The sequence below is a fragment of the Somniosus microcephalus genome, chromosome 5 (genome assembly GCF_052327205.1).
Source record: "Somniosus microcephalus isolate GS21.2 chromosome 5, FLI_Smic_1.0, whole genome shotgun sequence".
Classification (NCBI taxonomy): Eukaryota; Metazoa; Chordata; class Chondrichthyes; order Squaliformes; family Somniosidae; genus Somniosus; species Somniosus microcephalus.
In genome coordinates, this window is record NC_140991.1 from 290,523,098 (window position 1) to 290,542,537 (window position 19,440).

Below are 19,440 nucleotides of genomic sequence, written 5' to 3' on the forward strand. Positions count from 1 at the left end.
GCCAGCGCGGACGCGATGGGCCGAAGGGCCTCTTTCTGTGCTGTATAACTCTATGACTCTATGGGGGAGAAATTGGGTGAGTAGCGCCACCTGTTAGCGCCTAAAGAGGCAGTCAGTGGCTGTAGCGCCACTGGCTGCGCCTCCCGCGATATTCAGCAGGGGCGCTAATGGTGGTATTAGCCTGTTGCGCTGCGCCGCCACCGATGATGTCATCGGTGTACGCAGCGCCACATTAGCGCCCCGTTTGCGATATTTGGTAGCGAATGGCGCTGTAGTGCCGTTCGCTACCCGCGCCCGGTTCACAGGGCCTTGCTGTGCCGGCAGCAGCGCAAGTTAAGGTGGAGGTGCGGGGCGGCTGCCTTTTTCGGCGGCTGCCTGCCAGCACCTCCGTCCCCGGCCTCCTGAACACCCCCCCCGCAGCATTGCCGGCTGTTTCCCGAGAGCCCAGCACTTCTCCTCGGTGCCGGGCTCTTTTGCCAGCACTCGCGATCGGGGATCGCGCTGTTGCAGGCCCCTCCCCCTTAACAATGGGAGGAAGGCCTGCAGTACCGCAGCGTGCCGTGCCGCAGCGTGTGGCGCTGCGGCACGTTGTGCTGCGATATTCAGTTTCAGCGCCCTAAGTGGGACGCGGAGCGCCTCGAGCCTCGCCCCGTGTCCCTCGAGGGTTTCTGAAACGGAATTTCTGGCGATCGGTATTACTCCCAACGCAGCGCAAAAATCAGCGCCCAGGTGAACTTGGCGCCAGTTTGGCGCCTCAACCCAATTTCTAGGCCTATGACTCTAAACCTCCTGCCCCTTACCTTGAAACTATGCCCCCTGGTTATTGACCCCTCTACTAAGGGGAAAAGTTCCTTTCTATCTACCCTATCTATGCCCCTCATAATTTTGTACACCTCAATCAGGTCCCCCCTCAGCCTTCTCTGCTCTAAGGAAAACAACCCCAGCCTGTCCAGTCTCTCTTCATAGCTGAAACGCTCCAGCCCAGGTAACATCCTGGTGAATCTCCTCTGCACCCTCTCCAATGCAATCACATCCTTCCTATAGTGTGGCGACCAGAACTGCACACAGTATTCCAGCTGTGGCCTAACTAGCATTTTGTACAGCTCCATCATAACCTCCCTGCTCTTATATTCTATGCCTCGGATAATGAAGGCAAGTATCCCATATGCCTTCTTAACCACCTTATCTATCTGTCCTGCTGCTTTCAGGGATCTATGTACATGCACACCAAGGTTCCTCTGATCCCCTGTCTTTCCTAGGGTCCTACCATTCATTGTGTATTCCCTTGCCTTGTTAGTCCTCCCAAAATGCATCACCTTGTAGGAATGTTTAGTTCCTATCCAAAAGACTGAGGTCCACTCAGGCGATCAAATAAACGAGGTTTAATGAAAAGTAACAGAGTTTAACGGATAACTACAGGAGAACATCGAATATAGGTCTAGTCAGTTCGGAGGCTCCACGAGGACTGCTAGGGCGGTCCCGTGGCTGACGTCATGACGTCATCACATTTTTCCCGCCAGTGGGGGATCACGTGATGAACAGCGTGACGTCATCGCGTTTGCCCGCACTATTAAAGTGATCGCGCTCTGTACATGTAAACAGTGAAAACAAAGATACAGACTCAGGCTGCAGCCAACATATTATTAAAGGGAATTATATACAATTGATTGGAGTCCCTTAGTGGCTCTGCCACATGCGCCCCCCCAGAATTGTCTTTAATAGCAAAAGTAAAACGGCGAGGAGGCCTGATAAGCCTGTCAGATCGACTTCTGTAACCTTGAAGTGGAAGCTGATGGATGGCGGGCGAGCTGGCGGGCGGTTGCGCTTGATTTGGTACGGCGACTGTGGGCGGTCGGCCACGTTTCGGCGGTTGTGCGATCTCGATTGGGCGGTCACGGTCCAAGTGAGCCGGCTTCAACCGGTCAACCGAAATGTGGCCCAGTTTACCTCCAACATCGACCGAAAAAGATTTGTCTCCCGGCTCTATCACATGGAAAGGACCAGTGTAAGGGGGTTTGAGCGGGTCCCGATGAGCGTTGTGGCGGATAAACACATAGTCGGCGTTCTTCAGCTCAGCTGGGACGTGGGAGCTCTGCAAGCCGTGATGCGACGTAGGCACTGGAGCGAAACATCTGGCTGCCTCCTGGTGGCTGATGAGCTGCTGGGACGCGGACCATGGCTCTGTTGGAGACGGAAGGAAATCCCCTGGTACGCGTAGCGGCTGTCCATACACGAGCTCCGCCGAGGACGATTGAAGATCTCCTTTAGGTGCCGTACGAAGACCCAAAAGGACCCATGGAAGCCTGTCCACCCAGCCCGCGCCTTGAAGGCTGGCTCGCAGTGCGGCTTTGAGCGACCTGTGGAATCGTTCGCACAAGCCGTTCGCCTGTGGATGGTAGGCAGTGGTGCGATGTAGCTTGACGCCGAGCCCCTGAGCCACAGCGTTCCAGAGCTCTGAAGAAAACTGCGGCCCATGATCGGACGAGATGCCCGCCGGTACCCCGAAGCGGGCAACCCAAGAGGAGATGAATGCCCTGGCGACGTCTGCGGAAGTGGTGGAAGACAGGGGAACCACCTCCGGCCATCGAGTGGTGCGGTCCACCATTGTAAGAAGATAAGTAAACCCGTGCGAAGGCAGAAGTGGCCCCACCAGGTCCACATGCACATGATCAAACCTACGTTCCGGAACGGCGAAAGTGGCCAATGGAGCCTTGACGTGACGCTGCACCTTGGCCTTTTGGCAGACCACGCAGGTGTTGGCCCAGTCGCAAACATCCATGTGCATGCCCCGCCACACGAACTTGGACGACATCAACCGTTGCGAGGCCTTCATGCCAGGGTGCGACAACCCGTGGATGGCATCAAAAACTTGTTGGCGCCAGGCGATCGGGACGATAGGGCGAGGATCTCTTAAGGAGACGTCGCAGAGTAGCATAGTGCCCGTGGCATGGAATCTGACGTCAGCCGCTTGGAGGCTAGAGGGGTTGGTTCTGTAAGATTGGACCTCCGGATCCGAGGCTTGATCCGCAGCCATGAGGGCATAGTCGATGCCGAGCTGGACTGCATGAACGGTCGCGCGGGAGAGGCAATCCGCCACCAGGTTGTCCTTACCGGACACATGCTGAATATCAGTGGTGAATTCTGAGATAAACGTCAACTGACGTTGTTGCCGAGCTGACCACGGTTCGGCGGTCTTGGCTATAGCGAACATTAGTGGCTTATGGTCCACAAAAGCCATGAACGGACGTCCCTCTAGCAAGAGCCGGAAATGGCGGATGGCCAGAAAAAGGGACAGCAACTCCCGGTCAAACGTGCTGTGCTTTCGTTCGTTTCGCCGCAGTTGACGGCTGAAAAACGCCAGCGGTTGCCACGTCCCATGCACCCACTGTTCCTGCGCTGCGCCGATGGCGTAGTCTGACGCGTCGGTGGTAAGGGCGATGGTGCCACCTGGCATCGGGTGTGCCAGCATGGTTGCGTTGGCTAAAGCACCTTTTGTGTCGACGAACGTCCGGTCCATTTTGACCGTCCAGCTGATCGGATCCTTGCCGGACTTGCCCTTGAGGGCCTCGTACAGGGGCTGCATGAGCAGAGCTGCATTAGGGACGAACCGGTGATAAAAATTTACCATCCCGAGGAACTTCTGCAGGGCCTTGACGGACTGCGGGCGCGGGAACGAAGTAACTGCCTCCACCTTCATTTGCAGGGGAATTGCGCCGTCTGATGTGATGCGATGGCCTAAAAAATCAATCTGCTGCAGGCCGAACTGGCACTTGGCCGGGTTGATGATCAAGCCGTGTTGACTGAGGTGTCTAAAGAGGGTACGCAAATGGCAGATTTGCTCCTCTTTATTAGGGCTGGCGATGAGGATGTCGTCGAGGTAGACGAATAGAAACTTGAGGTCCCGAAGCACGGAGTCCATCAATCGCTGGAAAGCCTGTACAGCGTTCTTCAATCCAAACGGCATCCGCAGAAATTCAAACAGGCCGAATGGGGTGATGACTGCAGTTTTCGGGACGCCTTGCGTGTGCACGGGGACCTGGTGGTCGCCCCAGACAAGGTCGACTTTTGAAAAAATGGTATTTCCCGCCAAATGTGCAGAGAAATCCTGAATATGAGGAATCGGGTACCGATCAGGAGCAGTGGAGTCGTTCAGGCGTCGGTAGTCGCCGCAAGGCCGCCATCTGCCGCCAGGTTTCGGAACAATGTGGAGAGGCGAAGACCAGGGACTATTCGACCGGCGAATAATCCGTAGCCGCTCCATCACGTCGAACTCCGCCTTCGCAGCTGCGAGCTTGCCAGGTTCGAGGCGCCGGGCCCGTGCGTAGACCGGGGAGCCAGTAGTGGTGATGTGATGTTCGACACTATGTTTCGTGGCCATGGAAGAGAAAGTGGGTCTGGTCAGTTCTGGGAAATCTCCGAGGAGGCGAGTGAAGTCCTCCGGAGGTGGGGACGCACAGGAGACAGTGCGCGCCACGGTGTTACCGCGGTAGCACGGGATGGAGTGAAAAGTGGCCGCATTGATCAACCGGCGGTGCCGTACATCCACCAGAAGGCCATTGGCGCACAGAAAAGCCACCCCGAGGATGGCTTGAGAGAATTTGGCCGTGATGAAATCCCAGTAAAACCGCTGGCCGCCGAAGCACACCTGGACCCGCCGGCTTCCGAAGGTCCGATTGGCCCCGCCATTAGCCGCCTGGAGGGAGGGGCTGTCCCCCCCAACTTGTAGATCAAGATTTGACGCGGGTAGGATGCTATACTGCGCCCCGGTGTCGCAAAGGAAAAGTCGACCAGATAGGGAACCGTTGATGAAGAGGAGTTTTCCTGAATTACCGATTGCCATCTCAGCCACGGGGCGCTCGTTATAACCGGTCCTCTTTCGACAGGGTGGCTGCTGTTTTGTTTTTTGAGCGAAAAGCTGCAGGGAGGGCGGCAGCATTTTGCTTTCGTGCCAAAACGGGCGTGGTAGAAGCACAACCCCACAGGTTGAGGGGCTGGGGCGGCGTCTGTGGGGGATGGGTGCCTCGTGGCAGTGCAGTGCTGCTGTGTCACCGCGAAGATCTTGTCCGCATCGGCAGCCAGCTCTGCGCAGTCAGTGACTTCCCACCTGGCTAGGGCAGCTTGAACTTGCTCCGGTAGCTGGCTGAGGAATAGCTCCCTGAAGAGGAAGCATTCCGGTTCGGAGCCCAGGAGCGTGAGCATTTGGCTCATGAGCTCGGACGGCTTGGAGTCCCCGAGGCCGGGCATATTGAGCAGCCGGTGGGTGCGCTCCGACTTCGTGAGCCCGAAGACCTGTTACAACCGTGCCTTTATCGTATCATACTTGCGATCTTCTGGTGGATTACCAAGCAGGCTGACGATCCGCGAGGCTGTGGCGCTGTCGAGGGCGGAGACCACGTGATAGTAATGGGTCTGATCTGCAACGATGTTCCTGATTGCGAACTGGGCTTCAGCCTGGATGAACCACGTGGCTGGCTGTTGCTCCCAGAACTGTGGTAGCTTCAAAGCAACGGCATTCGATTCCATGTTCAGTATCTTCCGTGAAAACCGTTCGCAAAAGTCGGGGTCACCAATGTAGGAATGTCTAGTTCCTATCCAAAAGACTGAGGTCCACTCAGGCGATCAAATAAACGAGGTTTAATGAAAAGTAACAGAGTTTAACGGATAACTACAGGAGAACATCGAATATAGGTCTAGTCAGTTCGGAGGCTCCACGAGGACTGCTGGGGCGGTCCCATGGCTGACGTCATGACGTCATCACGTTCCCGCCGGTGGGGATCATGTAATGAACGGCGTGACGTCATCGCGTTTGCCCGCGCTATTAAAGTGATCACGCTCTGTACATGTAAACAGTGAAAACAAAGATACAGACTCAGGCTGCAGCCAACATATTATTAAAGGGAATTATATACAATTGATTGGAGTCCCTTCCTGGCTCCACCACAACCTCACACTTTTCAGGGTTAAATTCCATTTGCCACTATTTTGCCCATCTGACCAACCCGTCTATATCGTCCTGTAGTTTGAGGCTTCCCTCCTCGCTATTTACCACTCTACCAATTTTCGTGTCATCTGCGAACTTACTGATCATACTTCTTACTTTCATATCTAATTCATTAATGTACACTACAAACAGCAAGGGACTGTAGGGGGTGGTGGGTGTGGCGCGTGCGCCCAGTCAGTTATGCCGCTGACTGTTTGTGAGCGGTTCGAATCGCTCCCACGCCCCTGGGTTCTAGACACCTGACTTAGGTACAGGCCGCGATACAGAAAAGACTCGAGTAGACAGGTGGTTTGGATGTAAGAAAACTAAGATTTTATTAAAAATAGAAATTAACACAGTCTTACGAGAAGTTACCAGTATAAAATTACAGCCAAATACGAATAACTATATACTTATACAGGGAATGGGGAACACACGGCACATCGAGGGAAAACAAACTATCTTAACAATCCCCTTATCCTTATCCCACCCCCTATACCTAACTAGATTAAGCTATGAGGCGCCAGAATTCACGCTCACCAATCCAAAATAAAGCCAACTGTTAACGAGTGCGAGTTTTGAAGTCTGGTCTCTGGTCCTTCTTGGTACCCCGTCGCCACGTGGTCTTCAGGGGCACAGTGCTGGGTCTGCTACTGCGACACACCTTCTCCCCTCCGCTGCCATCATCATCTCGTCGCAATGGGTTCTCCTCTTCTTCTCCCTCGGGCGGTCGTCGGTGGCACCGTTGTGCCTACAGGGCAGTTGGCAGTTTTAACTGCCTAGATTTTCCTACCCAAGCTTAAGAACGCCAGTCTATTCATCGTGGCGTGGCCACCTGTGTTATTGTAGTGTTCAACGAGATACTTGTCTTCCCAAGCGCCAGCTTATAACTAGGCGCTGGGTTTTCTTATCGATACGGTTTTCGCTGCTCTGCTCTGCCCTTATCGAGTTATTATCGTCTTCTTCATCTCTACTTGTCTCATCTCGTCGGACTACTATACAAGTCCTGGGCTACCTGTTCGACTTCGTCTCGCCCCTTTCTGCGGCCTGGGCGTCCTGGATGGCTACGGACTTGGGTCTCGTCCCCCTCCTCTGCAGTTGGTATGGTGTAACTGGCTACTGAAAATCTGCTACGGGGAGAGAACCCGCCACGAGGCCAGGGCACGAGCACGTGCGGCAGCCCAAGAGGCCGGAGCTACGAGAGCAGAGCAAAAACCAAGAAGAGCAGAGTCAAGAGAGTGATTGCTACCCAGGGCCTTCAGTTATACTCCCCACGAAAACCCTTATCTGCGCGCCAAATCAGGTTAGTTCATTGTCCCAATCTTGGCAGGCTAGTTAAAATAATTGTAGCAATCTAAACTAACTGTTTTTAGATGGCCTGATGTCTGAGCTGTATTGTTATTAATGCATGGTCACGAGGTGCGGACGCCATCTTTGGGTACCCTTTTAAAAATGTCCATGCAGGGTCCCTTTTATTAATAGTAACCTTTGGGGAAATGTGGCAATTTTGCGAATCCTACTGGACCCAGCACCGATCCCTGCGGTACACCACTGGACACAGGCTTCCAGTCACAAAAACAACCTTTGACCATCACCCTCTACCTCCTGCCACTAAGCTAATTTTGGATCCAATGTGCCAAATTTCCCTGGATCCCATGGGCTCTTACCTTCTTTACCAGTCTCCCATGTGGGACTTTGTCAAAAGCCTTACTGAAGTCCATGTAGACTACATCAACTGCACTACCCTCATCCACACATCTAGTCACCCCCTCGAAAAATTCAATCAAATTGGTTAGACATGATCTCCCCCTGACAAAGCCATGCTGACTATCTTTGATTAATCCTTGCCTCTCCAAGTGGAGACTAATTGTGTCCCTCAGAATTTTTTCCAATAATTTCCCAACCACTGATGTTAGGCTCACTGGCCTGTAATTACCTGGTTTATCCCTACTACCCTTCTTGAATAATGGTACTATGTTAGCTGTCCTCCAGTCCTCTGGCACCTCCCCTGTGGCCAGAAAGGTTCTGAAAATTTGTGTCAGAGCCCCTGCAATCTCCTCCCTTGCCTCAGACATCAGCCTGGGATACATCTCATCTGGGCCTGGGGATTTAACCACTTTTAAGCCCGCTAAAACTGCTAGTACCTCCTCCCTCTCAATGCTAATTTGTTCAAGTGTATCACAATCCCCCTGCCTGATTTCTATGCCTACATCGTCCTTCTCCATAGTGAACACAGATGCAAAATATTCATTTAAAACCTCACCTACATCTTCCGGCTCTACACAGATTGCCACTTTGGTCCCTAATGGGTCCTACTCTTTCCCTGGTTATCCTCTTGCCCTTAATGTACTTATAAAACACCTTGGGATTTTCCTTTATTTTGCCCGCCAGTGATTTTCATGCCCCCTCTTCGCTCCCCTAATTTCTTTTTAAGTACCCCCTGCACTTTCTATACTCCTCTAGGGCTTCCACTGTTTTAAGTCCTTTGTATCTGCCAAAAGCCTCCCTTTTTTTCCTAATCCATTCTTGTATATCCCTTGACATCCAGGGTTCCCTGGACTTGTTGGTCCCACCCTTGACCTTTACGGGAACATGTTGGCGCTGTACTCTCTATTTCCTTTCTGAATGACCCTCACTGCTCTGATGTGGATTTTCCTACAAGTAGCTGATCCCAGTCCACGTTGAACAAATCCTGCCTTATCATGTTAAAATCGGTCTTCCCCCCAATTTAGAACCTTTATTTCCGGTCCATCATTGTCCTTTTCCATGACTACCTTAAATCTCACCAAATTATGGTTACTGTCACCAAAATGATCTCCTATTGACACTTCTACCACTTTCCTGGCTACATTCCCTAGAATTAAGTCCAGTACCACCCCCTCTCTTGTAGGACTTTCTACAAGCTGGCTCAAAAAGCTCTCCTGGATGCATTTTAAGAATTCCGCACCCTCTAAGCCTTTCACTCTCTGACTATCCCAGTTAATATTGGGGAAGTTGAAATCCCCTACTATTATTACCCTATTATTTCTACACTTCTCTAAGATTTGCCTACACATCCCAACTTCAGCTGCCATCTATTCCAGCAACACCGGTGCCCTTGAGAAAAATCTCACCTTGGTCCGTTGGATCCCTCCACGATCAGCCCCAACACCAACATCACCAGGCACACCAACATCACCAACAACAATACCAACCTTCTCCGCAATCACCTAATGCTACACAGGACACAAGGCATCAGCACTCAACAACATTGCTGCCCGGGTGCCAGCAATGGCATCACCATGGCCAGATTTACTTCACTTGATGCTGTACACCCTGGCTGCCACATGATGTGCCAGGTTGACACCATCCCACACCAGCACCATAAAACATCCCTACAATGTCCAAGCCATTCCTTTCACACTCATCACATCTGGGGAGGGGTGGGGGGGGGAGGGGGGTGCGGGGAAGTTATGTCTCAACATTCACTGGGACTCACTAAGACACTTCCAAAGGTGACAGATCTGTCCAATAAGGTAAAGTGTTGAAAATATAGATTTCAATGTTTGACAACACATTAACAGAAACTTCACATGAACATTGGCTAAACCACCCAACTGCCTACCCTTGTGTGTTGTTAGTTCATATGCTTGCAGTAGGATGAGGGTGAGTGTGAGGGGTGGCTAGTGAGATGGTGAAGTGATAATGTAGATAGAGAGGGATGGGTGGAGGTGCAAGGTAAGTTGGTGTGAGTAAGGATGTGCAGGAGTAGGATAGGGAAGGCAGAGTGATGGGGATCTGATGAGTGGCACAGCAGGATGAGGTTGAGTGTGACTTGGCAGTAATGTTTCATGATCTATTGAGATCATTGAAAGGTTGGTGCCACTGCAGCCTGGTCCTCCTGACAACATCCCTGCTTGTGTCCTCCTGTGCAATGTGCAACCAGGCTGTGTTGGTGTCCTGGGGAGGTCTCTTCCACCATGGGAAGGGAAGAAAACCTCCCTGCATGCTGTGACTCCCTCTATAAGCATATGGAGGGTGTCTTGGGAGAGCCTGGGTGCAGCCGTGCACCTCTGTGCAGTGCTTGTCAGTGTTTGCAGCACCTCAATGCTGTAGAACACTGACAGCAGAAATGTCAAGATCAATTTGGACATGGCTCCTTTAAGGAAACCGGTTGATGACGCGTCATCAAATGGCCCTATTAATTGGCTGGAAACCTCGTAGGGCGGATTTAACAAGCTCTATTAACGTAAAATCACTTGGAGAGTGTGGGCTGCAGTAAGCAGTGGGCTGGGACCACGACACCGACCTCGACCGCCCGGACCCGCCTTGGTCGGTGAAATCGCGGCCCACATCTCCATTTTCTCCACTTTCTTCAGCACACTCTTCATGTCTCCTAACCTCCTTGGTCAGGAGTGCACATTGGTCCAATACACAAACATCTCCACACATGCCACTAATGTGATTTGATCAAGCTGCTCACAGCTCATCACCCTTCCCCTCTTTCTCACTGATCACTTAGATGAGATTGACACAACTCAGAGCAGAAGTTTAGGATTAAACGTCTGTTGGGATTCACTTTCTAATCAGGACTCCTGGCAACCCAAACCCATTGTCCTTTCTCATTTCATGATATAATTTTACATGTAGCTTAACTCCATGTGCTGTTCACTCAGCATTTCCTGTGCTTTTGAAAAATTGGAATTAGAGTCCAACACTGCTGTGTCCTTCCCTGCACCAAGAAAATTTGTCAATATGGTCCGAATAAGTGAAAACCAGGAATGACACAAGAGGCATGTCACCAGTCCTGCCCAAATCTGTATTGACTTCGAAGCTGCTGGGAATGATAATCAAGAGAGAGAAATGAAGACTCAGAAAATCAATGTTCCTATTGAGTGTAGCAAATCCATCTTCAAGGTTTTATATCGCCCAATATAACTAAGGTACAAAAGACAATATAGAGACTGGGAGTAGCAACAAAAACAAAAGAAAGATCATATATTTATACAGCACCATTCACGACCTCAGGACTTCACAAAGTACTATTGAAGTGTGGTCACTGTTATAATGTAGGAAACGTGGCAGCCAATTTGCACTCAGTAAGGTCCCACAAACCGCAATGTGATATAGACCAGATAATCTGTTTTAGTGATGTTGGTTGAGGGACAAATATTGACCAGGACACCGGGGAGAGCTCTACTGCTCTACAAATAGTACCATCGGATCTTTTACATCCACCTGAGAGGGTAGACGGGTCCTCGGTTTAACATCTCATCGGAAAGACGGCACCTCCACCCCCCCGCACACACTATCCCCCTCCCCAACATGTTACTTCTGGATGAACTCTGTGGAGGAGCTGCTGGGAATCCCCACCTCCACCCTTGGGAGCTCCACCTGAGCTCTGTGGGAGTGCTGAAACACTACACATAGATAGCGAGGTAGCTAATCAGGTCAGGTCCTCAACATGGCTCAGGCCTCTCAGCAAGGACCTCAGGTGGTCCTCACACTGCCTGCCTGTAGTTCAAAACACTCCCATGTTACTTAAGTATCTTTGATTCCTCTAATTATGTTTCCTTTTGTCTCATATTAATATCACTTCATCCATTTAACCTTCTCCTGTTTTCCATTTAAGCCCTTTGTAGTCCATTCTACTTCCTCTCTCGCCTGTGTTTCTTTCCCCTGTACCTTTTTAAACTCTGTCCATCTGTAATTTGTTCCAGGTCCGGTGAAGCGACCACACCAGAAATTTTAACTCCACCGCTCTCCCAACAGGTACTGGCTGACCTGAGTGTTTCCAACATTTTCTGTTTTCCTTTAAAATTATTCTCAGCTTTGTGTTCCAGAATATTTTGTGATCATTTCCTTTGTTAACTTTCCTTGGCAAAATCATTGGAATTTCCACAACATAAAATCACAGCTCCAACAGTTGGTAATCAGCAACGGGAGTGTGGCCCTGTGGTTAAACAAGCATATGTGAAATAAATAATCCTCCCTCCACATTCTGTCAGCAGCACTACATCACAAGGCAAATTGTTTAAAACCTTCCTACACAAAAACAGTACGAGTACAGACTTTGAACCTTCCCTTTAACTGATAAAATTCTAGATGAAAGCGCTTTTGTGCAATTGACACGCTTATTTCATTAGAGCATCATAATCAACCTTTTACATTTCTAATTAATTTGGGTATCAAAAACAATTTTTAAAAGAGCACTGAAGTGTTTCTTCATAAATGATATCTCATTCACAAACATTGCAGTCAAGCTGAGGTGGGAGGATAGGCTTGACATGATCAGCAGTGTCGTTCCTGCTGTGGTACATGAGAAACATTAGGAACAGGAGTGGGCCATTCAGCCCCTCAAGCCTGTTATATAGGAACAGGATTAGGCCATTCAGCCCCTCGAAACTGTTACATAGGAAGAGGAGTAGACCATTAAGCCCCTCGAGCCTGCTACATTGGAACAGGAGAGGGCCATTCAGCCACTCAAGCCTGTTATATAGAAACAGGAGTAGGCCATTCAGCCCCTCTAGCCTGTTATATAGGAACAGAAGTTGGCCATTCAGCCCCTCTAGCCAGTTATATAGGAACAGGAGGAGGCCATTCAGCCCCTCTAGCCTGTTACATAGGTACAGGAGTAGGCCATTCAGCCCCTCTAGCCTGTTATAGAGGAACAGGAGTAGGCCATTCAGCCCCTCGAGCCTGTTATATAGGAACAGGAATAGACCATTCAGCTCCTCGAGCCTGTTATATAGGAAAAGGAGTAGGCCATTCAGCCCCTCTAGCCTGTTACATAGGAACAGGAGTGGGCCATTCAGCTCCATGAGCCTGTAACATAGGAACAGGAGTAGGCCATTCAGCCCCTCGAGCCTGTTACATAGGAACAGGAGTGGGCCATTCATCCCCTCGAGCCAGTTACATAGGAACAAGCGTGGACCATTCAGCCCTTCGAGCCTGTTACATAGGAAGAGGAGTGGGCCATTCAGCCCCTCGAGCCTGTCTCATAGGAACAGGAGCGGGCCTTCAGCCCCTCGAGCCTGTTACATAGGAACAGGAGTAGGCCATTAAGCCCCTCGAGCCAGTTACATAGGAACAGGGGTAGGCCATTCAGCCCCTCGAGCCTGTTACGTAGGAACAGGAGTGGGCCATTCAGCCCCTCGAGCCTGTCTCATAGGAACAGGAGCGGGCCTTCAGCCCCTCGAGCCTGTTACATAGGAACAGGAGTAGGCCATTCAGCCCCTCGAGCCTGTTACATAGGAGCAGGAGTGGGCCATTCAGCCCCTCGAGCCTGTCTCAAAGGAACCGAAGTGGGCCATTCAGCCCCTCGAGCCAGTTACATAGGAACAAGAGTGGGCCATTCAGCCCTTCGAGCCTGTTACATAGGAACAAGCGTGGACCATTCAGCCCTTCGAGCCTGTTACATAGGAAGAGGAGTGGGCCATTCAGCCCCTCGAGCCTGTCTCATAGGAACAGAAGCGGGCCTTCAGCCCCTCGAGCTTGTTACATAGGAACAGGAGTAGGCCATTCAGCCCCTCGAGCCTGTCTCATAGGAACAGAAGCGGGCCTTCAGCCCCTCGAGCTTGTTACATAGGAACAGGAGTAGGCCATTCAGCCCCTCGAGCCTGTCTCATAGGAACAGAAGCGGGCCTTCAGCCCCTCGAGCCTGTTACATAGGAACAGGAGTGGGCCATTCAGCCCCTCAAGCCTGTCTCATAGGAACAGGAGTGGGCCATTCAGACCCTCGAGCCAGTTACATAGGAAAAAGAGTGGGCCATTCAGCCCCTCAAGCCTGTTACATAGAAACAGGAGTAGGCCATTCAGCCCCTCGAGCCTGTTACATAGGAACAGGAGTAGGCCATTCGGCCATTCAGCCCCTCGACGCTGTTACATGGGAACAGGAGTAGACCATTAATCCCCTCGAGCCTGTTACATAGGAACAGGAGATGGCCATTCAGCCCCTCGAGCCAGTTACATAGGAACATGAGTGGGCCATTCAGCCCCTCGAGCCTGTTACATAGGAAGAGGAGTAGGCCAATCAGCCCCTTGAGCCTGTTATATTGGAACAGGAGTGGGAAATTCAGCCCCTCGAGCCTGTTACATAGGAACAGGAGTCAGCCATTCAGCCCCTCAAGCCAGTTACATAGGAAGTGGAGTAGGCCATTCAGCCCCTGGAGCCTGTTACATAGGAACAGGAGTGGGCCATTCAGCCCCTCGAGCCTGTAACATAGGAACAGGAGTGGGCCACTCAGCTCCTCGAGCCTGTAACATAGGACCAGGAGTAGGCCATTCAGCCCCTCGAGCCTGTTACATAGGAACAGGAGTAGGCCATTCAGCCCCTCGAGCCCGTTACATAGCAACAGGAGTGGGTCATTCAGCCCCTCAAGCCTGTAACATAGGAACAGGAGTGGGCCATTCAGCCCCTCGAGCCCGTTACATAGCAACAGGAGTGGGCCACTCAGCTCCTCGAGCCTGTTACATAGGAACAGGAGCGGGCTATTCAGCCCCTCGAGCCTGTTACATAGGAACAGGAGTGGGCCATTCAGCCTCTCGAGCCCATTACATTGCAACAGGAGTCAGCCATTCAACCCCTCGAGCCTGTTACATAGGAAGAGGAGTAGGCCATTCAGCCCCTCGAGCCTGTTACATAGGAACAGGAGTGGACCATTAAGCCCCTCGAGCCTGTTACATAGGAACAGGAGTGGGCCATTCAGCCCCTCGAGCCTGTTATATAGGAACAGGAATAGACCATTCAGCTCCTCGAGCCTGTTATATAGGAACAGGAGTAGGCCATTCAGCCCCTCGAGCCTGTTACATAGGAACAGGAGTAGGCCATTCAGCCCCTCGAGCCTGTTACATAGCAACAGGAGTGGGCCATTCAGCCCCTCGAGCCTGTTACATAGGAACAGGCGTGTGCCATTCGGCCCCTTGAGCCCGTTACATAGCAACAGGAGTGGGTCAATCAGCCCCTCAAGCCTGTAACATAGGAACAGGAGTGGGCTATTCAGCCTCTCGAGCCCGTTACATAGCAACAGGAGTGGGCCATTCAGCCCCTCGAGCCTGTTACATAGGAACAGGAGTGGGCTATTCAGCCCCTCGAGCCTGTTACATAGGAACAGGAGTGGGCCATTCAGCCCCTCGAGCCCGTTACATAGCAACAGGAATGGGTCATTCAGCCCCTCGAGCCTGTTGCATAGGAACAGGAGTGGGCTATTCAGCCTCTCGAGCCCATTACATTGCAACTGCAGTCAGCCATTCAACCCCTCGAGCCGGTTACATAAGAAGAGGAGTAGGCCATTCAGCCCCTCGAGCCTGTTACATAGGAACAGGAGTGGACCATTAAGACCCTCGAGCCTGTTACATAGGAACAGGAGTGGGCCATTCAGCCCCTCGAGCCAGTTACAAAGGAACAAGAGTGGGCCATTCAGCCCCTCGAGCCTGTTACGTAGGAAGAGGAGTCAGACATTCAGCCCCTCGAGCCTGTTACATAGAAAGAGGAGTAGGCCATTCAGCCCCTCGAGCCTGTTACATAGGAACAGGAGTGGACCATTCAGCCCCTCGAGCCTGTAACATAGGAACAGGAGTGGGCCATTCAGCCCCTCGAGCCTGTTACACAGGAGCAGGAGTAGGCCATTCAGCCCCTCGAGCCAGTTAAATAGGAACAGGAGTAGGCCCTTCAGCCCCTCGAGCATGTTACATAGGTACAAGAGTAGGCCATTAAGCCCCTCAAGCCTGCTACATTGGAACAGGAGTGGGCCATTCAGCCCCTCGAGTCTGTAACATAGGAACAGGCGTGGGTCATTCAGCCCCTCGAGCCTGTTGCATAGGAACAGGAGTGGGCTATTCAGCCTCTCGAGCCCATTACATTGCAACTGGAGTCAGCCATTCAACCCCTCGAACCGGTTACATAGGAAGAGGAGTAGGCCATTCAGCCCCTCGAACCTGTTACGTAGGAACAGGAGTGGACCATTAAGACCCTCGAGCCTGTTACATAGGAACAGGAGTGGGCCATTCAGCCCCTCGAGCCTGTCTCAAAGGAACCAAAGTGGGCCATTCAGCCCCTCGAACCGGTTACATAGGAAGAGGAGTAGGCCATTCAGCCCCTCGAGCCTGTTACGTAGGAACAGGAGTGGACCATTAAGACCCTCGAGCCTGTTACATAGGAACAGGAGTGGGCCATTCAGCCCCTCCAGCCTGTAACATAGGAACAGGAGTGGGCCATTCAGCCCCTCGAGCCCGTTACATAGCAACAGGAGTGGGCCACTCAGCTCCTCGAGCCTGTTACATAGGAACAGGAGCGGGCTATTCAGCCCCTCGAGCCTGTTACATAGGAACAGGAGTGGGCCATTCAGCCTCTCGAGCCCATTACATTGCAACAGGAGTCAGCCATTCAACCCCTCGAGCCTGTTACATAGGAAGAGGAGTAGGCCATTCAGCCCCTCGAGCCTGTTACATAGGAACAGGAGTGGACCATTAAGCCCCTCGAGCCTGTTACATAGGAACAGGAGTGGGCCATTCAGCCCCTCGAGCCTGTTATATAGGAACAGGAATAGACCATTCAGCTCCTCGAGCCTGTTATATAGGAACAGGAGTAGGCCATTCAGCCCCTCGAGCCTGTTACATAGGAACAGGAGTAGGCCATTCAGCCCCTCGAGCCTGTTACATAGGAACAGGCGTGTGCCATTCGGCCCCTTGAGCCCGTTACATAGCAACAGGAGTGGGTCAATCAGCCCCTCAAGCCTGTAACATAGGAACAGGAGTGGGCTATTCAGCCTCTCGAGCCCGTTACATAGCAACAGGAGTGGGCCATTCAGCCCCTCGAGCCTGTTACATAGGAACAGGAGTGGGCTATTCAGCCCCTCGAGCCTGTTACATAGGAACAGGAGTGGGCCATTCAGCCCCTCGAGCCCGTTACATAGCAACAGGAATGGGTCATTCAGCCCCTCGAGCCTGTTGCATAGGAACAGGAGTGGGCTATTCAGCCTCTCGAGCCCATTACATTGCAACTGCAGTCAGCCATTCAACCCCTCGAGCCGGTTACATAGGAAGAGGAGTAGGCCATTCAGCCCCTCGAGCCTGTTACATAGGAACAGGAGTGGACCATTAAGACCCTCGAGCCTGTTACATAGGAACAGGAGTGGGCCATTCAGCCCCTCGAGCCAGTTACAAAGGAACAAGAGTGGGCCATTCAGCCCCTCGAGCCTGTTACGTAGGAAGAGGAGTCAGACATTCAGCCCCTCGAGCCTGTTACATAGAAAGAGGAGTAGGCCATTCAGCCCCTCGAGCCTGTTACATAGGAACAGGAGTGGACCATTCAGCCCCTCGAGCCTGTAACATAGGAACAGGAGTGGGCCATTCAGCCCCTCGAGCCTGTTACACAGGAGCAGGAGTAGGCCATTCAGCCCCTCGAGCCAGTTAAATAGGAACAGGAGTAGGCCCTTCAGCCCCTCGAGCATGTTACATAGGTACAAGAGTAGGCCATTAAGCCCCTCAAGCCTGCTACATTGGAACAGGAGTGGGCCATTCAGCCCCTCGAGTCTGTAACATAGGAACAGGCGTGGGTCATTCAGCCCCTCGAGCCTGTTGCATAGGAACAGGAGTGGGCTATTCAGCCTCTCGAGCCCATTACATTGCAACTGGAGTCAGCCATTCAACCCCTCGAACCGGTTACATAGGAAGAGGAGTAGGCCATTCAGCCCCTCGAGCCTGTTACGTAGGAACAGGAGTGGACCATTAAGACCCTCGAGCCTGTTACATAGGAACAGGAGTGGGCCATTCAGCCCCTCCAGCCAGTTACAAAGGAACAAGAGTGGGCCATTCAGCCCCTCGAGCCTGTTACGTAGGAAGAGGAGTCAGACATTCAGCCCCTCGAGCCTGTTACGTAGGAAGAGGAGTAGGCCATTCAGCCCCTCGAGCCTGTTACATAGGAACAGGAGTGGACCATTCAGCCCCTCGAGCCTGTAACATAGGAACAGGAGTGGGCCATTCAGCCCCTCGAGCCTGTAACATAGGAACAGGAGTAGGCCATTCAGCCCCTCGAGCCAGTTACATAGGAACTGGAGTGGGCCATTAAGCCCCTCAAGCCTGCTACATTGGAACAGGAGTGGGCAATTCAGCCCCTCGAGCCTGTTACATAGGAACAGGAGTGGGCCATTCAGCCCCTCGTGCCCGTTACATAGCAACAGGAGCGGGTCATTCAGCCCCTCGAGCTGTAACATAGGAACAGGAGTGGGCTATTCAGCCTCTTGAGCCCATTACATTGCAACAGGAGTCAGCCATTCAACCCCTCGAGCCTGTTACATAGGAAGAGGAGTATGCCATTCAGCCCCTCGAGCCTGTTACATAGGAACAGGAGTGGATCATTAAGCCCCTCGAGCCTGTTACATAGGAACAGGAATAGACCATTCAGCTCCTCGAGCCTGTTATATAGGAACAGGAGTAGGCCATTCAGCCCCTCGAGCCTGTGACATAGGAACAGGAGTAGGCCATTCAGCCCCTCGAGCCTGTTACATAGCAACAGGAGTGGGCCATTCAGCCCCTCGAGCCTGTAACATAGGAACAGGAGTGGGCCATTCAGCCCCTCGAGCCCGTTACATAGCAACAGGAGTGGGTCATTCAGCCCCTCAAGCCTGTAACATAGGAACAGGAGTGGGCTATTCAGCCTCACGACCCCGTTACATAGCAACAGGAGTGGGCCATTCAGCCCCTCGAGCCTGTTACATAGGAACAGGAGCGGGCTATTCAGCCCCTCGAGCCTGTTACATAGGAACAGGAGAAGGCCATTCAGCCCCTCGAGCCTGTAACATAGGAACAGGAGTGGGCCATTCAGCCCCTCGAGCCCATTACATAGCAACAGGAGTGGGCCATTCAGCCCCTCAAGCCTGTAACATAGGAACAGGAGTGGGCTATTCAGCCTCTCGAGCCCGTTACATAGCAACAGGAGTGGGCCATTCAGCCCCTCGAGCCTGTTACATAGGAACAGGAGTGGGCTATTCAGCCCCTCGAGCCTGTTACATAGGAACAGGAGTGAGCCATTCAGCCCCTCGAGCCCGTTACATTGCAACAGGAATGGGTCATTCAGCCCCTCGAGCCTGTTACATAGGAACAGGACTGGGCTATTCAGCCTCTTGAGCCCATTACATTGCAACAGGAGTCAGCCATTCAACCCCTCGCGCCTGTTACATAGGAAGAGGAGTAGGCCATTCAGCCCCTCGAGCCTGTTACATAGGAACAGGAGTGGACCATTAAGCCCCTCGAGCCTGTTACATAGGAACAGGAGTGGGCCATTCAGCCCCTCGAGCCAGTTACAAAGGAACAAGAGTGGGCCATTCAGCCCCTCGAGCCTGTTACGTAGGAACAGGAGTCAGACATTCAGCCCCTCGAGCCTGTTACATAGGAAGAGGAGTAGGCCATTCAGCCCCTCGAGCCTGTTACATAGGAACAGGAGTGGGCCATTCAGCCCCTCGAGCCTGTAACATAGGAACAGG